The sequence below is a fragment of the Oryctolagus cuniculus genome, chromosome 4 (assembly GCF_964237555.1).
Source record: "Oryctolagus cuniculus chromosome 4, mOryCun1.1, whole genome shotgun sequence".
NCBI classification, from domain to species: domain Eukaryota; kingdom Metazoa; phylum Chordata; class Mammalia; order Lagomorpha; family Leporidae; genus Oryctolagus; species Oryctolagus cuniculus.
Window position 1 is genome coordinate 102,245,226 of NC_091435.1, and position 20,943 is coordinate 102,266,168.

At 42.4% G+C, this 20,943-nt stretch overlaps 1 long non-coding RNA gene across 1 annotated transcript in view; it reads right to left on the reverse strand.

Annotated features, from left to right (window-relative positions):
• The window catches only part of LOC127482903 (uncharacterized), a 370,681-nt gene extending 352,843 nt beyond the window's left edge, over positions 1-17,838 (reverse strand). Inside the window, exon 1 of the long non-coding RNA XR_011388372.1 lies at positions 17,604-17,838. This is a non-coding gene — a long non-coding RNA (uncharacterized lncRNA). The remainder of the gene's footprint in view (positions 1-17,603) is intronic.
• Positions 17,839-20,943: the final 3,105 nt, after the last annotated feature.

Here is a 20,943-nt window from a genome sequence, read left to right on the forward strand (position 1 = left end):
AGCTGGAGTCGGGAGGCAAAGCTGCGACTTGAACCCACACACTAAAATGTGGGACATTAGCATTGAACTTCTTGGCTTCATGCCTACTCCAGGACCATTAAGAGTTTATTTTGCGTAATGTAGGCCAGTCATATGAAAATCTGAATATTCTGTGTGAGAAAATAAAAATCCATAAGGAAAAGACTCATACATGGCTCCCATTTGAAATTATTTCTTTTCATCCCTTTAGTGTCTAAATCTCCAAGATGTTCATTCTAAGTACTTTATGTATTGGCTATAACTAAAGCTAAGGGAGGGTGTCCATCAGGACTCTGCCTCCTGGATCTTGTTTAATGTAGGGGAGCATCATTCTCCTTCCATCCTTTGCCTCCCCCAGTCTCATCCCTCCAAGACAGAATCCTACGGAGAAGCCAGGCCTTGAGTTTCAAAGATAAACTATTAAGCCCAGTGGCAAAAGCAGTGTAATAACAGAAATGCAGGTGTACTTTGATATCATACATATCTGGATTCAAATCCTCTAACCATCAGTCAGTATCAGGGAACTTGAGCAAGTTATTTAACTTCTCAGAACCTTAGATCCGTTCTTTGTAGAACGGATATTACAATTCCTCTCTCACAGGTTTATTATGAAGAATCAACTAAATAATATCCCTCAAAGTTCCTGGCACCTGATAGGCTGCCAATGAATCTTATCATAGCAGGAGCCCCAGCTGCGTTGTTTGCTACTGATATTTAGCCACGTCTGGCAGCCTGGTAGGGTGGGTCTGCCAGGAGACTGTTTGCTTCAGGAACTGAGGAGCCTCCTGGGAAAGAGCTCAGACAGAATGAGACTGTCAGACAAGCTTGGCCTGAGAAGAAAAAGCCTTGCTTATCTTGGGGGAAAGGCTGCCTTTGACTCCAGAGCGCTACCCCCTCTCCCAGCCCAGCCCCTTTCAGATGTCCTCCTATCAGAGTCCGGGGGAGAAAGGAGACTCTGAACCAAAACAAAGAGAGCTGTTTTCTCTCTAAAAAAAAAACCTGGCTCAGCCTCTTGCATTTCTTCCATTTCACTTTCCACACACTCACAGTCACTGGGGAGAATTCTGCCAGGCTCAATTGCCATGAGAGTCTTTGTTCCCTTGGTTGGGTAGATTCGGCTTTACTAAGCCCAATGCAGAATTGCAAAACTCGGGTTCTGTGCCTGATTTACTTGAATGTAGTATGCACCTGACTTTCTTGCCATCCTTCCCAAGTCTGCTTCCCTTGGATAAGTTTGTGTTTACATGGACCTCTGGATAGATCTTTTTTAACCAAAACACCGAGGTCCAGTTCCTTTTTTTTTTTTTTTTTTTTTTTTTTTTTTTTTTTTTTAAACTTTTATTTAATGTATATAATTTTCCAAAGTACGACTTATGGATTACAATGGCTTCCCCCCCATACCGTCCCTCCCACCCACAACCCTCCCCTTTCCCACTCCCTCTCCCCTTCCATTCACATCAAGATTCATTTTCGATTATCTTAATATACAGAAGATCAGCTTAGTATACATTAAGTATGGATTTCAACAGTTTGCTCCCACACAGAAACATAAAGTGAAAAATAATAGATGATTTTTTTTTAAATGATGATGAAATCAGAGCAGACCTATTGTCATGTTTAATCCCAGTGAGAGTCAAGTTGGGAATTGATAATTTCTTTTTTTCTTTTCTTTTTTTTTTTTTTTTACAGAAGATCAGTTTAGCATGCATTAAGTAAAGATTTCAACAGTTTGCACCCCTATAGAAACACAAAGTGAAATATATTGTTTGAGTACTCGTTATAGCATTAAATCTCAATGCACAGCACATTAAGGATAGAGATCCTACATGAGGAGTAAGTGCACAGTGACTCCTGTTGTTGACTTTACCAATTGACACTCCTGTCTATGGCATCAGTAATCTCCCTATGCTCCAGTCATGAGTTTCCAAGGCTATGGAAGCCCTCTGAGTTCTCCGACTCTTATCTTGTTTAGACAAGACAAGGTCATAGTCAAAGTGGAGGTTCTCTCCTCCCTTCAGAGAGAGCTACCTCCTTCTTTGATGACCTGTTCTTTCCACTGGGATCTCACTCGCAGAGATCTTTTGCCAGAGTGTCTTGGCTTTCCATGCCTGAAATACTCTCATGAGCTCTTCAGCCAGCTCTGAATGCCTTTAGGGCTGATTCTGAGGCCAGAGTGCTATTTAGGACATCTGCCATTCTATGAGTCTGCTGAGTATCTCACTTCCCATGTTGGATCACTCTCCCCTTTATTTACTCCATCAGTTAGCATTAGGAGGTACTAGACTTGTCTATGTGCTCCCTTAGACTCCCAGTCCCTTCACCATGACCAACTGTGAACTGAAACTGATCACCTGGAACAGTGAGATGGCATTGGTACATGCCACCACGATGGGATTGAATTGGAATCCCCTGGTATGCTTCCAACTCCACCACTTGGGGCAAGTCAGCCTGAGCATGTCCCAAATTATACATCTCTGAAAATTAACTGAAATGTGATCCCTGTTGAACATGGTGGTGGGAATGGGAGAGGGAAGAGATGTATAATTCGAGGTCCAGTTCCTGATTAGCAAACTTTCAGGGCAAGCAGCTGTTACTTTAACAAGTGCATCCCCTCGTGGGCCACTGTGTCAAATTCCTTTCCCAACCTCTCCTAAACAAGGGTGCAGGTGCTCAGGAGAATCAGGACACTGTCAGGAATTAACTTTGGGTATTGGCCCAGATGTAAGCGGGAATCACACTACAGAGATGCTTAAGTTTTATAGACTGGAAGTAGCCAAACCTGGGACACCCACACATAGACGCCACTAATCCCAAACAGGCCACCTTTCCCCCACCTGTTTCTTCCCCATTCCTATACTGCACTATGTGTCTCAGTAGATAAATTCATGTGTCTTCTGACCCTAATTTTCCATCAGTACTGCCAGTAGACCTTTCTGTAATAATGAAAATATTCTATATGTGCTCCACGCCACATGCTGGCTACTTGGCCCACTGAGTACTTGAAATTCAGCTAGTGTAACTAATGAACTGAATTTTCAAAATTATTTAATTTTATAAATGTATATTCCACTGGTTGCTAACAGCTACTTTCTGATATATATATATATATATACTGAATATATACTTTCGTGTATATCAAGATAACCACTGCTAAGCAACACGGGCCTCCTTTCCCTCCTGTCACCATAGCATCCACAGCCATGTCACCAGTGCCCTGGATCCTAGATGGGGGGTTCTATCCTCTTCACAAGCTTCAAATTCTAATGAATTTGAGTTCCTCAGTGAGGAACTTCAAAGACGGTAATTCTGGTAGAAGTGGCTCCATATAGCACTCAAACACTCCCAAGAGGGAGACTGTAAATTAACATGGCCAGTTGCCTTTAGGTTCACCATGTGCAAGCCCTGAAAGGGGGCCCCCAAGGGATAAATCCTCGCTTTGCTTTCTGTACAATTCCTAAAGTTCTTCTCAACCTCTTTGATTCTCCCAGGACCTCCCAGTGGATCTTCTATCATCCGTCCTGTGCCCTATCTTGCTGTGCCCTCCTCCAACAGACTCTGTAGGTTACGTTTCTTCTAAGCCCTGTGGCCAAAAGTGTATTCATAGAGTAAAACATTTCCCCACACCCAAAAATGTTGGGAGACCTCATCTTCGGCTTCTTATTCTGAGTAGATTCCACTCCTGTATGTATATATATATATATATATATATATACATATACATATATATATATGTGTGTGTGTATATATATATATATATATATATAGGCTCAGAAGGTTGCTCTGGTTGAACAAAACTGAATGGTCTCCAAAAACTGTTCCAAAGACCCAAAGTTTCAGGTAAGCACAGACATTCTCATCAGTATGTTTCAGAGAGGGCACAGAAATCTGTGCATCTGGAAACACCCAAGGGAGTACTAATGCAGGCAACTCTTGGAATTCACTTTCATAAAGGCCAAATTATAAAAACTAATGTGTTTCCTGATTCCATCCATTGGTATGCCACAATAATTATTTGGCAAAGCTGGGAGGGAAAGGAAAAAAATGCAATCTAAAGCACCTTTTAATAAACGTGAACTGAATCAAAGGGATATTCTCTAATATTAGCCTTTTCCCAAAACTTCCAGGTCACTTACATTTGGCAATGATGTGCTTGAGTGTTTTTCAGTAATCTAAATCACCTACCTCCTGAATCCCACCTCAAAAATTGCTGCACACAGAACAATGGCACAATCTAGTCACCCGCATGTCCTAGAGTCTTTAGCAGGGCCCAGTATGCACAGGGATACGTTGTTACTTCCTGCATCACCTGTACACACATATGCCTTTCAGACAGCCTATGATTTTTTTGTTTAAAGATTCTATTTATTTATTTGAGAGGTAGAGTTACAGAGAGTGAGGGAGAGACAGAAAGAAAGGTCTTCCTCCTGTTGGTTCATTCCCCAAATGGCTGCCATGGCCGGCGCTGCGCCGATCCGAAGCCAGGAGCCAGGTGCTTCCTCCAGGTCTCCCACACAGGTGCAGGGGCCCAAGCACTTGGGCCATCTTCTACTGCTTTCCCAGGCTACAGCAGAGAGCTGGATTGGAAGAGGAGCAGCCGGGACTAGAACCGACGCCCATATGGGATGCCAGCACGGCAGGTGGAGGATTAACCTACTGCACCACGGTGCTGGTCCCCAGACTATGACATTTATGTTAACTTAATTCTCACATCCAAGAGGGCCTATGCTTTCTTTATCTGTCTGCACTATGATCCTACACCTGATCCTAACCTTGACATGTTAAAGATCAGATGTATGTAACAACAGAGCTTTGGAAGGCAGCAGGCCTTGACAAGTAAGAAAACTTGCACATTAAAAGTCAGATTACAGGGCTGGCGTTGTGGCACAGTGAGGTAAGCCACTCTTGCCGTGTGGGTACCCCATATGGGTGCATCCATTCAAGTCATGAGACCACTACTTCAATTTCCAGCTGCTCTCTTTCTGATCCAGCACCCTGCTAAGGTGCTTGGGAAAGCAGCACAAGACGGTCCAAGTACCAGGGACCTTGCCATCCTTGTGGGAGACCCAGATAGAATTCCAGGCTCCTGGATTTGGCCTGTCCCAACCATGGTCATTGCAGCCATTTGAAAGGTGAACCAGCAAATGGAAGCTCTCTTTCTCTGCCTCTTCCTATCTCTGTCACTCTTCCTTTCAAATAAATAAGATAAATTTTTAAATAAATAAAAATAAATAACTAAAAATGAGAATAAAATATTCATGATCTACTGAAAGCTTTATTCTTGGCCAAAGCTTACAAAGGTTTCCTTGCTTCTATAACACTTTATTTCCTACCTTCCAGGGACAAGCCTATTTGACACATATTTGTTACCTACAAAGCATTGAAAACAACCAAGCACACTCTTATGGTCTTAGAACTTTCGGAATTTTGACTAACTTGGGCAGGGGTTTAATGGACGTTTAGGAATGTGGGAAGGGAGACACTAGCAGGAGCAGGCAGTTATGTTTAATTATCTAGACTGAGCAGTGGCTAGAGTAACTGACTCAACTCTAGCAACTAACACAGGAGTTGTTCTCGGCAGGTAAGAATATCCAAAGATCCAGTATTTGAGTATTGGATTAGTTGAAGGACACAGCGAGATAGCAGACATTCTGGGATACACAAGCTTTAGAACTTCAATAAATATTTGAAGTTAATGACACATCACAGAATACAATACAGCTCAGGCGAGGTTTGAGATAAAGCTATAAACTAGGACCCAGAAATGTGGATACGCAGATAGACAACACTGGCCAGGCAGCTGTACATGATGTAAACGAGGGAAGAGTAGGAGACGCTGTGACTCCTGGGTGGTACGGCTGTCCAGATCTTGGTACAGATGGTAAGAACACTAGAGGTTGTAAGGCAGGCACTAGGGATAATCAGTGTCATAGCTAACTTGCAGAAAGGCTAGAGGCCCTCAAATATGGAAATCACGCCATTCTGAGTTCATGATCGGGGCTGCAGGTGGTGACTATAATAAAACATTTTTTGGCTCTGGAAGAGGTAACTCAGGAAGAAGTGTGGCATGAATAGAACTAATAAAAGCTTTGGGTCCTTTGTGTCATCAAGAAAACCAACCCATAGATTCAGTTACAATAATGCAGGCTACATAATAAAACACACTATCTATATAGTTGTGAGCCGCATGCATCTGTGTTCATGTCACTCAGTGTTATCACACCCTCCAAGTTCCTCCTCCAAGGGCACCCTCGTCTTCCTTCTGCCCTGCCACTCTTACCTCCATGGGTTTGACAGTGCCATCAAAAGAAGCCTACAACACCTGGCTAACATTTTGGAGGTGAAAATTAAGTGCCTCTAAAAAGCCCATCAATGCCAATCATAGATAAAATGAAATCAAAGCTACATGGTGGGGGCCAGCTAAGCGGGTAAAGCTGCCCATATGGGCACCAGTTAGAGTCCCGGCTGTTCCACTTCTGATCCAGCTCTCTGCTATGGCCTGGGAAAGCAGTAGAGGATAGTCCAAGTCCTTGGGTCCCTACACCCAACTGGGAGACCCAGAAGAGGCTCCTGGCTCCTAGTTTCAGATCGGCACAGCTCCGGCCATTGCAGCCAATTGGGGAGTGAACCAGCGGATGGAAGACCTCTCTCTCTCTCTCCCCCTCTCTCTCTCTCTGCCTCTCCTCTCTGTGTGTAACTCTGACTTTCAAATAAATAAATAAATATTTTAAAAAAGATACATAGTCAAAAAAGCAAAAATATTTCTCAGGTATAATTTGCAGATATAATTTTTTGTACTTTTTACTACAAAAAAGTTAATAAAAAATGGAAGAAATGATGGGGCAGTGTTTGAGCCAAAAATTTCTTCAATCCAAAGGATTTTTCTGTTCAATATAAACAGGCATTCATTTGCATGTGTTTATTACTCCTAATTTTCAAGCACATTGGAGGTCAATTAAGAAATTGATAAACCTCTCTCCTGAGAAGATTAAAGGAGAAAAATATTAACATACCATTAATATGCTCACAAGAAAATGGAACTTGGTAATCATTGCTAAAGGTAAATGTCCATGTTAATACAACCAGAAGGAAGGCTAATGGAAAAGCTGGCCCTGTTTTCACACCTCAAGTAATGGATGAAATGGAATTCTCATCTGTAATAGTAAGACATACATTAAAATTTTTCATATGTGGATATAACAAGATGAAAAAAACACCTATTAAACTCACAAAATAAGAATGTATTACCTATTCATACAAGCTTCACAATTTATACCAATTTGATAAATTATTACTGCAAGTATATTCATTAAATAGCCTAAAAAGTCAAGTTATTTGAGGGATACACATATTGGATACATGATGATTAATTTTATGTGTCAGTTTGACATGGCCACAGGATAGTTGGAAAGTTGGTTAAACATCATTTCTGGGCTTGTCTCTGAAGGCATTTCTAAATTAGCATTTGAATCGGTGAGCTTAGTAAAACAGAAAGCCTTCCCTAATATGGGTGGGCCTCATCCAACATGTTGAGGGCCTGATTAGAACAAACATGGGGGGAATGGTTGCATTAACTGTGGCTGATTACATAATCTGGGACCTTGATCTTCTCCAGCCCTCAACACTCCTAGTTCTTAAGCCTTTGGACCTGGTAAAATCCATACCACTGGCTTTCTGGCTCCCAGGCCTTCAAACTCCACCATCAGTTTTCCTGGATCTCCAGCTAATACATTGCAGATCCTGGGACTTCATAGCTTTCATAATCAAATGGACTAATAGCTTATAATAAATCTCTTCATAGAATATATAAAATAAAATATTTATATGTATATAATACACACACACACACACTCTAGGTTCTGCTTCTCTAGAGAAGCCTAACACAATCTATGAGAGATACCCAGGCAATACCTACAAAGCTGACCTAGCTGAAGGGTATTAAAACATATTTAAAGAAAAAGTGAGTCTAAACAAATCCTCCACTTAAATAGTTACATATCAAGAATTCTGGGGAAAGGAAACCATGCCTTCCCATCCCTAAACCTACATACTGCAACTTGAATAGAAACAGTATATAACTTCCACCTCAAATAGAAATAAAGGAACTCATCTTTCAGTCAGCCATTCATTCGGCAAAGCTTTGTTGAATGTCTATCAAATTTCTAGCACGATGCTACGTAATAAAGATTTAAGTGAATTTGATAAATTGTCTCCATCCTAGAGCTGAAAGAGATATTCCTTTTCTTGCTATAAGTTGCTCTCTCATTGTCAGCTGACACACTGAGAACCATAAAACAGAAAATGGTATATAGATGTAGCGGAGAAGGAGAGTGAGAAGAGGAATGGTAAGTGCCGAGCCTAAATCCACAGGCACAGGCAGACCTAACGGAGCCGTTCACACCGCACATCGCTGACATCTCTCTGGGAATTACTGAAAGTTTTAAGCTAGCAGTAATGTGATCATGTCTTTCTTTCAGAATATTGGAGACGGGTTGGGATCATGTCTGGTAATAAGCTCATCAGTAGTGATCTGTTTGCTGTGATCAGAAAAAAAAATGGCCTTAGCAGGAGTAGTGGGGGTATCAAAAACATGAAGATGCTTAAGAAATGTTTGAGAGCTAGTTTCAGCTGGACTTGGAGATTGAGTGGATACAGAGGATGAGGAGAGGAAGAAGGCAAGGATATTTCACTTCTTCCTGGGCCCCAAGTTTTTTAACAATAAAGTAGACTTATCTTAATCATACTTAAATTGCAGAGTTGTTATAGGGATCAAATAAAAGCAATGAAAGCAGAAACCACTTATGAGCTGAAATAACTGTGAAAGTGACTAAACAGCAACAACAAAAGTGTTAGCAAAAGAAATTCTCTTCTTTGAATGTCTTCTATAATCGGATAGTGAGGGTGCCTCCCGGCTCTAACATTCCACGGCTCTATGACACTCTTCTTGACAGGGTAGAGCAATTCATCCAATCCTTTGCAATGAGACAAAAAGACAAGTCAGTAACTGGCTACTAATCTTTCAAAGATAAGCCATTCTTGGCCGGCGCCTCGGCTCACTTGGCTAATCCTCCGCCTGCGGCGCCCGCACCCTGGGTTCTAGTCCAAATGGGGGCGCCGGATTCTGTCCCGGTTGCTCCTCTTCCAGTCCAGCTCTCTGCTGTGGCCCGGGAGTACAGTGGAGGATGGCCCAAGTGCTTGGGCCCTGCACCCGCATGGGAGACCAGGAGGAAGTACCTGGCTCCTGGCTTCGGATTGGTGCAGTGCACCTGCCATAGCAACCATTTGAGGAAGGTGAACCAACGGAAGGAAAACCTTTCTCTCTGTCTCTCTCTCTCTCTCTCTCTCTCTCACTGTCTAAATCTGCCTGTCAAAAGAAAAAAAAATAAGCCATTGTTTTCCTGTGTCCTAACATGTTATCGGCAGGTATCAATCCATGCAAAAGATCATTACTATGCATTGTCTTTCTATGTCAGGCGTGCGCATGGGGATGTGATTAAGCCTTGGTTCCTAAGCACAGATGCTTATAATCTAAGACATACTCCTTAACATTATTTAAACCTAGCAGGTGTTCAGAGCATCCTAAAGAAATGTTCTTCCCTCCACCATGCAAAATGCTACCAGCCAGCCTCCCGTCTAAACACTTGGATAAATGCCATTTGGTTTTCAAGAAAAATTTGATCCTCTCTTTCTCTAAACCCATAAATATCCGCCTTAGTTCTCAATGATGGCATCAGGATCTGAATTCCTAAATTAATTAATTTAAATTAATTACTAAATTAATAAATTTACATAAATTACATGAGAAACCAGGTTTTTTTTAAAAAAGATTTATTTATTTATATGAAAGACAGAGTTGCAGAGAGAGGGAGAGGAAGAGAGAAAGAGAGAGAGAGATCCTTCATCTGCTAGTTCACTCAACAGCCAGAACTGGGCCAACCTGAAGCCAGGAGCCAGGAACTTCTTGGTCTCCCACATGGGTGCAGCCCCAAGCACTTGAGCCATCTCCCATTGCTTTCCTGGGCCCATTAGTAGGAAGCTGAATCAGAAGTGGAGCAGCTGGGTCTCAAACCAGCACCCATATGGGATGCCAGCACTGCAGGCAGTGGTTTTATGGCTACCCCACAGCTCCAGTCCCCATCCATCACTATTTAAATTGCCATAGATGTCACAGAGCAGCGAATCAATCCCTCACTGACTTAAACAGAATGAGAAAACAAGTTTGCCACATCAGCCTTCGGCTTCAACAGGTAGATAATTCTACACTAATTTAGGAATCAAGAATATTCCAGTTGCTTCCCTACTTCCCTGCACATCTTTAAACTAATCTTGAACACTATCATGATCCCTCATCTCCCTGGACTTACTTTCTCCTCAACTTATCATTTAAGAAAATGAAATATACCAAACATTGCATTTATTTAACATTTCTCTTCAGGGTCAACTGCTTGATACTACAGTGATCAGGGAGCAATTCAAGTCTTTGGACATTCCTTTTCTGGCTGAAATATACAAGGAAATTCAAAAAGCTCATGGTAAACACAATTAGAAGAAAATTTTGGGTGCAAAACACTTTTAAATCTATGCATATGAAGAGTCTTAAAAGTTCACAAAATGCGTATTATGAAGAAAACAATGCATGAATTTCAAATTTTTCACAACAAAACAAATATCTTCTAGTTCCATTTTCCACTAACTTTTTCAAAGACCCTAAAAATTATCTACATTTGGATCACTCTGCAAAGCATCAGTTTTACATTTTGATTTCAGCTCAAGTTTAAAAGGAACTGATTATTCTTTTCTAAGCAATATTTCTTAGTTGTAGTGAAACAGTTACAATCTATAGGGGAGTTAAGAAAAATGTCCACTGAAGGGAAACATGACAGCATAAAGTCTTGAGGAAATCTAATCAGCAATCCAGCCAACTAGGGTAATTCATAGCTGGATCTTAGAGGGGTTTTGTGTGTGTGTGTGTGTGTGTGTGTGTGTGTGTGTGTAAAACAGAATTGAGGGAAATGACTATTCTACTCTTGTCTTAGTTCCTCCCCCTGCCCCAAGACAACATCCCTTCCAATCTTTTTCCAAGTACAAGTTCTTTATTGTTTTGAGCTCATTAACTCTCCTCTGTCTCTCTCAGAACCACGCATTTCACCACTGTTTTGCTTATGGGAGGCATAAACAAAGGCACGACATTTTAAGGCATGATCCCATGAGGCCTTCGAGAGACGTTTATACTTCACTGGGAACTCTGAGAATCCTAAAGAGAACAGCTGCTTCCTCTTAGCAACTCTAAATGCACTTTGATCCCAGCGTCCTCCAACAGCACCCACACGATGTAGCTGAGGTTTTCCTGAAAAAAACTGGGAGAGCAAAGAGCCATCTGAGTTGGGGGCAAAGAGTTGCTTTCCAGGAGAGGTTTAACTAAAGCTTTTGCTCAGGAATCTAAACAAAGTGTTGGTTTTTCCTTAGAAACCTCTTTCTGCAATAACACTTAGCATCTAAGTAGCATTTTTAAAACATTAAACAAATTACGCCTCAACCAATCCTTTGTTGGGAAGTCAATTAAATAGAATATAATTTGTTGATGGAAAACCAAGAAATGAGTGGGCTAAATTAGAACTCAGCTGTATACACCACACTTCCATCATCCTTCTCCCCAGACCACCAAGGGCTTCCATATGTCAACATGATTCTATCCAAGACCATCCAGTACCATTACTGCATGATAACTGCCTATCTAAAATTTATAATGCTCCAACAACTACATTACTGTGGGTTGCATTATTTATTAGTTCATTTCAAAAGCACCTACTGGGTACAGAATAACATTTTGAGCACTGTAATTCATTTTCTATAAAACTAAATAATGATCAAGCTTTGGGGTCAGTAAACTACAACTCTTGGCCTCTGCTGTTGTGAATAAAGCTTTATTGGAACACAGCCATACCCATTGTGTACATACCCAAATTGTCTATGGGTAGCTTTACATTGTAGCAGCAGAGTTGATGTTGAAGTTTCAGTCAGTAGTAGTGAGAGAGATGGTATGGTCCATCAACCCAAAACGTTTACCTTGTGTTCCTTTGCAAAATAAGTTTGCCAATTCCTGTTTTAGCTCAGCGACTTCCGAACATCTCATCCAGGCCTCTCTGGAGAGTTTGGTCAAAGGCCCAGATCCTGCACCCTAGCGATTCTGACTCAGTGAGGTAGTTGGAGTGGAAAACAGAAGTGTACATTTTTTAAAAACCCTTTCAGATAATTGTTGTCTAACTCTGCTTGAAGAATTCTCTTCCAGGTGATGGAGTTTAGGAGTATTTGAGAGGCAGAACCTATGAAATGAGATTAAAGAAAACTTTCTTGGAGATGGCAGTTATCTCCAAGTCTTAGTGGATTTGGATTGGTAGGGAGAGAATCCAGGATTTATTCTAGACAATAAAGAAAATAGTATCGGGGCCGGCGCCATGGCTCACTTGGTTAATCCGCTGCCTGTGGCACTGGCATCCCATATGGGCGCCAGGTTCTAGTCCCGGTTGCTCCTCTTCCAGGCCAGCTCTCTGCTATGGCCCGGGAGGGCAGTGGAGGATGGCCCGAGTGCTTGGGCCCTGCACCCACATGGGAGACCAGGAGGAAGTACCTGGCTCCTGGCTTCGGATTGGCACAGCACTGGCCGTAGCAGTCATTTGGGGAGTGAACCAAAGGAAGGAAGACCTTTCTCTCTGTCTCTCTCTCTCTCTTACTGTCTAACTCTGCCTGGCAAAAAAAAAAAAAATAGTATAAGCCAACATACTGAGCTAGGAAGAAATAAGGATGAATAAAGTGTGTAGTAAGGAAACAGGACTAACAAAAGATAGTGTCCATTTGTATGGAGTGAGGAATCAAAGCAATAGATGCCCTGGAGGCTTACTGAAAAATATGTTAAGTAAAATTTAATAGTTTGAGATCTGCAATTTGCAATATAGCTGCTCCTACCAAGCAGTGTATCTCAACCTCTTTGATAAAAACAATGGAAGAAATTTCCAACACTGTGGGTTAGGCACAAGGTACAAAATTAAATCCATTGCCACTTCAGAGTTTGAACTTGTAACTTGAATGTTCATTAGCCTCATCTCTAGAGCTTTTAAAACTCAGCTGGCTCTCACTGCCAGAGTCCTGGTTAAAAAATACTGTGACCAGGCATGAAATTTGTTCCTAATAAGTCTCTAGATGGTGCCAGTTAGTCCAGGAACCATTATTTGAAGCCAATAAGATGAATGGCAAGCAAAGAGGGATCCTATTAGTGCACCTATAAATAGGCCTTATCACACTGAAGCCCACTTATCTCTATGACTATGAATGATGGCAAATGAAAAATAATCATTCAGTTTGAACTTTTAGGTTTGGACTTTCCAGTTGGGTTGGGATCCATATTAAAATTATAGGATCAGAGGCTGGTACTGTGGAGTGGTAGACTAAGCCTCCGCCTGTAGCACTGGCATCCCATATGGGTGCTGGTTGTGTCCCGGTTGCTTCTCCTCTAATCCAGCTCTCTGCTATGGTCTGGGAAAGCAGTAGAAGTACGTGGGCTCCTGCACCAGCATGGAAAAGCCAGAAGAAACTCTTGGCTCCTGGCTTCACATCAGCCCAGCTCCGGCCATTGTGGCCATTTGGGGGAGTGAAGCAGCATATAGATCTCTCTCTGTCTCTCCCTCTTTCTGTAACTCTACCTTTCAAATAAATAAATAAAATCTTAAGAAAAAATGACAGAATCACAGGTAATAACAGGAACAATAAAAGAATAGGTCTTGCAGATAATTTATGTCAAGGATTTATTTTATAGAATACAAAGGTACTTCAAAAACTTCATGGGAAATGGAATGAAAAGTTTATTTTGGTACAAAAAATTTTAAAATCTATGATTAATATTTACATAATATACATTTCACATGAACTTTTGAAGCCCTCTCAGAGTGGAGAAACTGAAAAGCAGAGATCACATGGCTTAAATGCATCTAAATCCTAACAGCAACCCAAGGAGTTCATCCCTCAGAAGGAATCTACCTAAGAAAAATGAGTGATATTTAATATCAAAAAATAAGGTAAACTGCATGTCCCTTGAGTTTTCCAAGCAGCTCAAACATAGCGACAATATGTTCACTATCATCTTTGTAATCATGTCAGTAATGAAATTCTCGTTGAGTGCAGACCATCATTTGCAAGAACAAATGAAAATTAATCAGGATTAAAAATCAATTTTGGCTCTTGAGTAATTGGTCCAAAACTTATTACCATATTACTTCATGCCTTTAAAAGACAAACCATCACACTGTTAATATTTACTATATCTTATTTAAATCTTCTTGTTTTCTAAATTACATGTGGATGAAAACTGATTCAGGTTCAAGTCCTGATCCCTGATTATGGGTAAATGACAACTCAGGGAACAGCTGCAACCAATTGAGTGACATCAAAGCAGAGATGCTTTTAGCTACCTCGGGACTCCTAGGACACTTAGAACTAATTCAGGTATGGTTTCTTATCAGCTGGGTATTAACAGCCTGTAAATAGGTATCTCCATTTAACATAATGGGTTCTGACAGAGTAAAAGCCACCTGGAAAACATTTGCATGTCCTTCTTTAAGGGGTTGTTTAGCTACTTTTTCCCCAAGGGACAACCAATCAACAATACATTATGTTTGCTTGGTAACATGTGGGCTATGCTAGGCTTTTCTTTTGTGTTCTGTTTGTTTTAGATGTGTTCTCTGTGTTCTTCATTTGTCTTTCAACTGTAGAATAAAAAAGGATCTGTTTCCTTGTCCAGTCTCATGTCATATGTAGATAAAAATGAGTTAATCTTTAATGAAGCAGAAAGTGAGTTATATAAAGGGAATTTCCTTCCAGGCTTTACATGATGGCTCTTGTTCATTTTATTGGGTTCATCAACCAAATGGTTATTTATTCATACATCCATCTACTATATATTGAACACAGCTACATGGAAGGCATTTTGACAGATTTGGGTTGATTTTTTTTTCCCTTTCGTAATTACTGGGGAGCATGAAGGGGCAAGCAAAACTGCTCCCACATGGGACACGATTTGAGTACTGTTTTTCCTTTTGTTCTGTTACAATATGATTCTTGCACTCTAGGTTGGTTAATCATTTTACTGAACATGATTACTCATCTATCATTATGAAGTGGTAAAGAATTTAGTCATTTCTTTTTTTTAAAAACCCTAGATGATATGAAATAGTCAATGTCTTAATAAGTTAAAAGCAGCTTTCCAAGCCTGGCTTTCTGAGGTGGTCTTACCCGTTCTTTCCAAACTTATCCTAACCTTGAATGAACCCAGCACTCAAATCAGGCCTGCCTGTGCACTAACCTCAAAGCATGCTGGATCAGGCACACCACTTCTGTGTTTGGCTGCTCTTCTTCAACCTAGAATGAATTTTAGCCCCACAAAGACTTTGAGTCCTTTGAAAAACCAGCTTGAAGTTGAGCTTCCTCCGTTAGGCTCCTTTGATAGCTGTGACAGCCACACTGAGAACTTTCTCTTCACTCCTAGGACACTGATTGTCCTGTGCTTATGCTATTCTATTCTATTCTTATATTTGACACACCAGAGTCTGCCTTATACTATAAATTATTGTTTTATGTGTACCAAAAGTGCTTTGGAGGACAAATTATAGAAAATTTAGCTACTTTTATACAATTATGGAACTAAAAGAATATTAAATGGGCGTGGACATTTAACTTAGGTGTTAAGATGGCAGTTAATGTGGGGAGCAACTCGGACTAGACTAAGTTACTGGAATTAAGACTTATTCTATGCATCTGCTCTCCCACAATATGGCGCTGGGAGAGAAGAAAACAGCTTCTACACAGCTGCCTCCAGTTCAGCCAATAAACTCTAGGACTTGCTCCTGATTGGAGGAGAGCAGAGTGCTCGGCGTGTGGGCAGCTGAGTTAGGATTGGCGGAGGAGGACTATAAAGGAGGAGAGAGACGGCACGCACCAGGAACATCTAAGGGGAACATCTAAGGGGAACACCTGTGCAGCCCCCGAGAGAGCCGGCCGGCGGAGTGCCGCTCCCCTGCGGAAGTGGGGAAAGTGGCCAGGGGGAACCGCCCTTCCACGGAGGTGGAAGGGACAGTAGCCAACCCGGGAAGAACCAGCAGCAAACCTGGGGAGGGCCGAGCAGACGAAAGAACAGCGCAGGGTCCTGTGTCGTTCCTCCACGAAGAGGGGGAGCGACATAATGGTGCCGTGACTCGGATATGAAGCCTAGGCAGGGTTTAGTGTCGTTCCTCCACGAAGATGGGGAGCGACAGTTAAGATGTGCACATCCCACATTTAAGTGCCTGGCTGTAACTCCTGACTCCAGCTTCCTGCTAATGCAGACTCCAGAAAGCAGCACCTTATGGTTCAAGTAAATGAGTTTCTGTCACTTATGTAGGAGACTTAGATTGAGTTACCAGTTAGTTACCGGTTTCAGACCCATCCCAACAATGGCTGTTGTAGGTCTCTGTCTCTCTCTCTCTCTCTCTCTCCCACTCACAAATAAATACATTGCTAAAAATATTTAAAACTATTAAATGGTCATATTTGCATGAATGAGATGATTGGTTTCAGGAATGTTTACAGTAATGATCATTATTAGAGAATTTTGGAAATTATCTCTAGCAGCAAATGTCCATGGAGTCAATTAAAGAAACAAACAAAAAAAAAAAAACCTTGAATTAACAAAATTAGTTGCTAAACAGGTTAACAAAATTTCTGAAGTCATTGCAGTTTAACTGAAAAGGGTTTTTTGGTTAAGAATATGGGAAGTTAAATGATCTTAATGTTACATTATACAGTCTTGCAGTAAACAGTATATTTATTCTTCAAAGAACTTTAGGAATCTTTGCTAATTAATTAACTCATTAATCACTAGCTAAATCAACAAGCTGTAAAGAAGTTTGCAAAGAGAAAAGCAATCTAGAGCTGTGATTGTAGCAATCTAAAAATAACCACATTCTAGAGAATTCACAGAGGAGAGTATTTTCTCCCTGGGTGACACTCTGGGCAGGGGGTTGCATCTGGGGGTTTGGATGGGGGAGTGTTGATCTGGCTTTGGTACTGGACAGAGCACACTGAATACTACCTCCTCTTGCAAAGAGCTCACAGGCCAGCTTTTCACACACTGGATGCCAGGGTTTTCTATTTCATATAGCAGAATGGGAAACAAAGCAAACATTATACACTGCCCTTTATGCTGAAGCACCACGTTGTGCCTCGAGAAACACGTAGGAAGGAGAGCGGAGCAGGGAGGAGCCGAAGAGATGTGGCAAAAGAGCAATTCTCAGTTTTAATAAATGAATCAAATCCTAAATTTAGAGAGAAAATACTCAACTCAGAAGCTGAATATGTCTGACAATTTTAAACCTAGGATAATGGCAACTTAAGAAAATGTAAGCTTAAAAATAAATCAACACTGCCTGATCCTTCAGCCTATATTTTGAAGGGCATCTGTTCAACTGGTTTCTAAGAATCCTGGCATGGAGACAAACAAACAGGGAGGTGTGAGTGGAGGTAGGCAGTCTCATGCTAATGTTCAGTCCCACCAATTTACTCACCCTCAGAGCAATCTTACAATCAATTCCGTATTTCCTGGATAGGTTGACGTCACCCTTCTCATATCACAGTGAAGGACTGAGCCGCCTGCTTTGTGCTCATTAAAATTCTGCAGACCACACTCTGCAGGAGCCTGCCTATTTTCAGGACAGCCATAAAACAAAGCAGTGAGTGTTCTCATCTCTGGAGCCGAGGTGGGGAGCACGGAGAGGAGTCATGTGGGATGAGCGGCACGGAGAGGAGAGCGGGGAGGGAGGGACGCATTAATCTGTTCATGTTTACCAAATTCGAGCAAGAAAATGAAGTGTCAGCCATAGAGGCTAATAAAGCATCTGAATCACAGAAATGAATTCCAGGGTGCTCCAAGAATTCTAACCGGGAGACGCCAGCCTGTAAGGTAGTAACAGACAATTTAATCTGGGAAAATGACTTTCCACCAAGGAAATTGAAAACACCATTCCCAGTCCTTTTCTTATTTTCATTAAGTAGTTTTTCTTCTCCAATCCATTTACAAAGGAAAATACCAGTCACCCATCTTGGTACCATTTGCATAAACATGGAAATAGTACATACAGACACATATTATGGGTGACATGTATGTATGCACACACACACACACACACACACTTATACACACAAGTGTATGTAAGAGCATGTACATGTTAACACAACCTCTGGTCTGGTCCCAACTGCCACGGTGAAAGTGCTCTCTGAAGGATGGCTTTGAACTTGCCTGGACCTGAGAGAGCTATACTTGGCTGTGCTCTGAAGGCGGAGGCAGGATGGCTATCCAGGACATTAGAGTTTTATTGAGCTGAGGGAGTATATGGCTGTATTTTCCCAGAGTACGAAAATGCACCTTTAGTATCCTTATGTCCTTCAGCCAAGCCTGCAAAAACCCTGTGGAAGATCCTCGGCTGAAGGGTGAAAGCTTGCCCACGGGGGGCTCCACCCGCAGCAGAGGTGCTGCCCTCAGCCCCTCTTCGAGGCACTTATGCATTGTGCTTCCTCCGGTCTGCCCCATAGGGAAAACCTGAGGCTCACTGGCAGAAAAAAATGACCTTGAACCCAGAACAGGACAGTCATTCTGTTTTTTAGTGTGCCATGTCAAATATTCTTTCTACTCAGCCAGGAGACAGACCCAAGTTCTAGTACTATATATATACTGTCCATGACATGCTCAGGTTTTTTTTTTTTTTTATTCCTCTTCTTTCAGCCACACACACACACACACACTCACTCACTCACTCACTCACACAGCCAGTGGGGCAGTGCATGTGGTTAACAGTAGGCTTTTATTCTTAGAAGGGCAGGCTGACCTCTCGGGGTTCATTAGAGACACAGAGTAAATGCCCAGGCTCCTCACTCTAGAACAGGACTCAATGTTCAAAGACAATGAGGAATTGCTTAAGACTAAGATTGCCTCCGCTGCTGAGCCAGGCAGAAAAGAGTGGGGCAGCATTCTTCCCGGAGAGGCTGGCACTGCTCCTGCTTTGCACAGAGCCCGGGCCTCTGTTTTCAAAGACAGCCTGGTTCCAGCCTGAGCTGCGGCCTGGCCAGGTGCAGCCTAGAGGAAGGGTCCCCTGTGTCATTAGAGAAACCACGCTGCAGAGGAATGGAAAAAGCCCTTTGCAATAACATGGGCAGAGCGGGGTGCAGGGGGAAGGGTGCGGCCTTGTTCTCTCTTTCCCAGGGAACAAAGGAGCAAGCCTGGTACCATCCTAGACCATTCTGCCACTTCCCCTGGGACAACTCACAGAGCCTCTCTGTACTTCCCCTCCCTCATCTATACACTGGCATAGGAACAGTCCCTCCATCACAGGTAAGTATGAGGATTCAAGGAAGCACATTTTCAAAGGGCTAAGGAAAAGTGCTTGAAGCACGGTGGACGCCTTCTCAGCGGCAGGCACTGTGATTAGGCACGAATCCCGCTGCTTTCCACTCAAGGGCAGCGTGAGGCGGAGCTGAGCCGCTGCACTCAAGCACCTGTCCTTGGACCCTGACAGCCCCTCACCCCATTGGGCTGCCTTCGACTCCCACTCTCCATCCCGTCTGTTTCTTTGGGCCCAGTGGAAACAGCGCTGGTGGCTGAGTCAGCTGAGAGACATACATGTTCTCATTTTCCCAAAATCACTTACTGAAGCGAGCATCAAGGGAGGCATGGGCACAGCTGAAGAAGCTCCTGTCCACTTCAGGAGCACAGGTTTAGGTTCCTGAAACATTGTTTCGAAACAAACCCTGAACCTGCTTAATGATTAAAGCTGTGAGGGAGAGAATGGAGCCATTGAGACATTGCTCTTCCTGGCATTCAGAGTTCTTGATGCCTATAAATAAAGCAGGCACTCCCTGGGGAGATATGCCAATTATCTGCAACCTGCTTGCCGTGTGCTGTGATTACAGGGGAACTGAGCAGCCAGAGGTGTTGGGATCTGACACTGCAATGAAAGGTGTGTTCCTATACCTAAGGCTGAAGGCTTCAGTCCTGGAAAGTGTGTGAAGACTGTTTCTCTCCCCGAAGCCAAGAATCAAACCTAGCATGTCACAGAGGATGCTTTTCATGGCTTCTGGGACTGCTCCTGGCCACTTTACGGTAACAGTTGGAATGTTACAATATTGGCTTTTGGGATTATGTGGGAAAATAAGACAGAATAGCCGACCTGTCTGAAAAGTCAAAGCCCTCCCATTCAGTCGTTTGGCATGGAGGTAAAAGGCAGCACATAGAGAAGTATTTTTTTAAATGGATGCCCATAGTTGGCATTTATAAGGTCAGCCCTGTGACCCTATCTGGACTAAATAGCCCAAAGAAACTACAACCGGACTTTGTGTCACCATGATGATAGCCAGCACATTCGTGGTCATGGGTAAAATTGCCAGAGAAAGCCGCAACTCCCTAACTGTATCCCTAGTCTGTCCCTCAAATGGGAAAACCACATGTGGACCTGCCTACCTTTTCCTTTCCCCAAGTTCACAGAAAAGGATGGAGTTACCCTCTTGCACACTCTTAAGGTCCTCAGTGTGTCTTTGGGTTTGAAGGAGAGTTGGAGGAGATGATGGCACCCCAGAGCGTGGCTAGAGGATCAGCCTAACGCAACAGTGGGTGATCTCGGGAGTCCAACTGCCTGGGTTCAAATCTCAGCTTCTCAGTTTACAGGCTGAGTGCCCTCTCTGAGCCTCAGTTTTAACATCATAAAACTGAAACAGCCATGAGGATGTAAGCAAAGAAGTCGGTCCATGCTAAGAACTCCATAACTATTAACTGTTGTTGCTAGAAAAGAAAAAAATGTGCCACTACCACTAAATTATAATTAGCACTTTTCCACTCCTCTCCTGAAGACCTTGAGA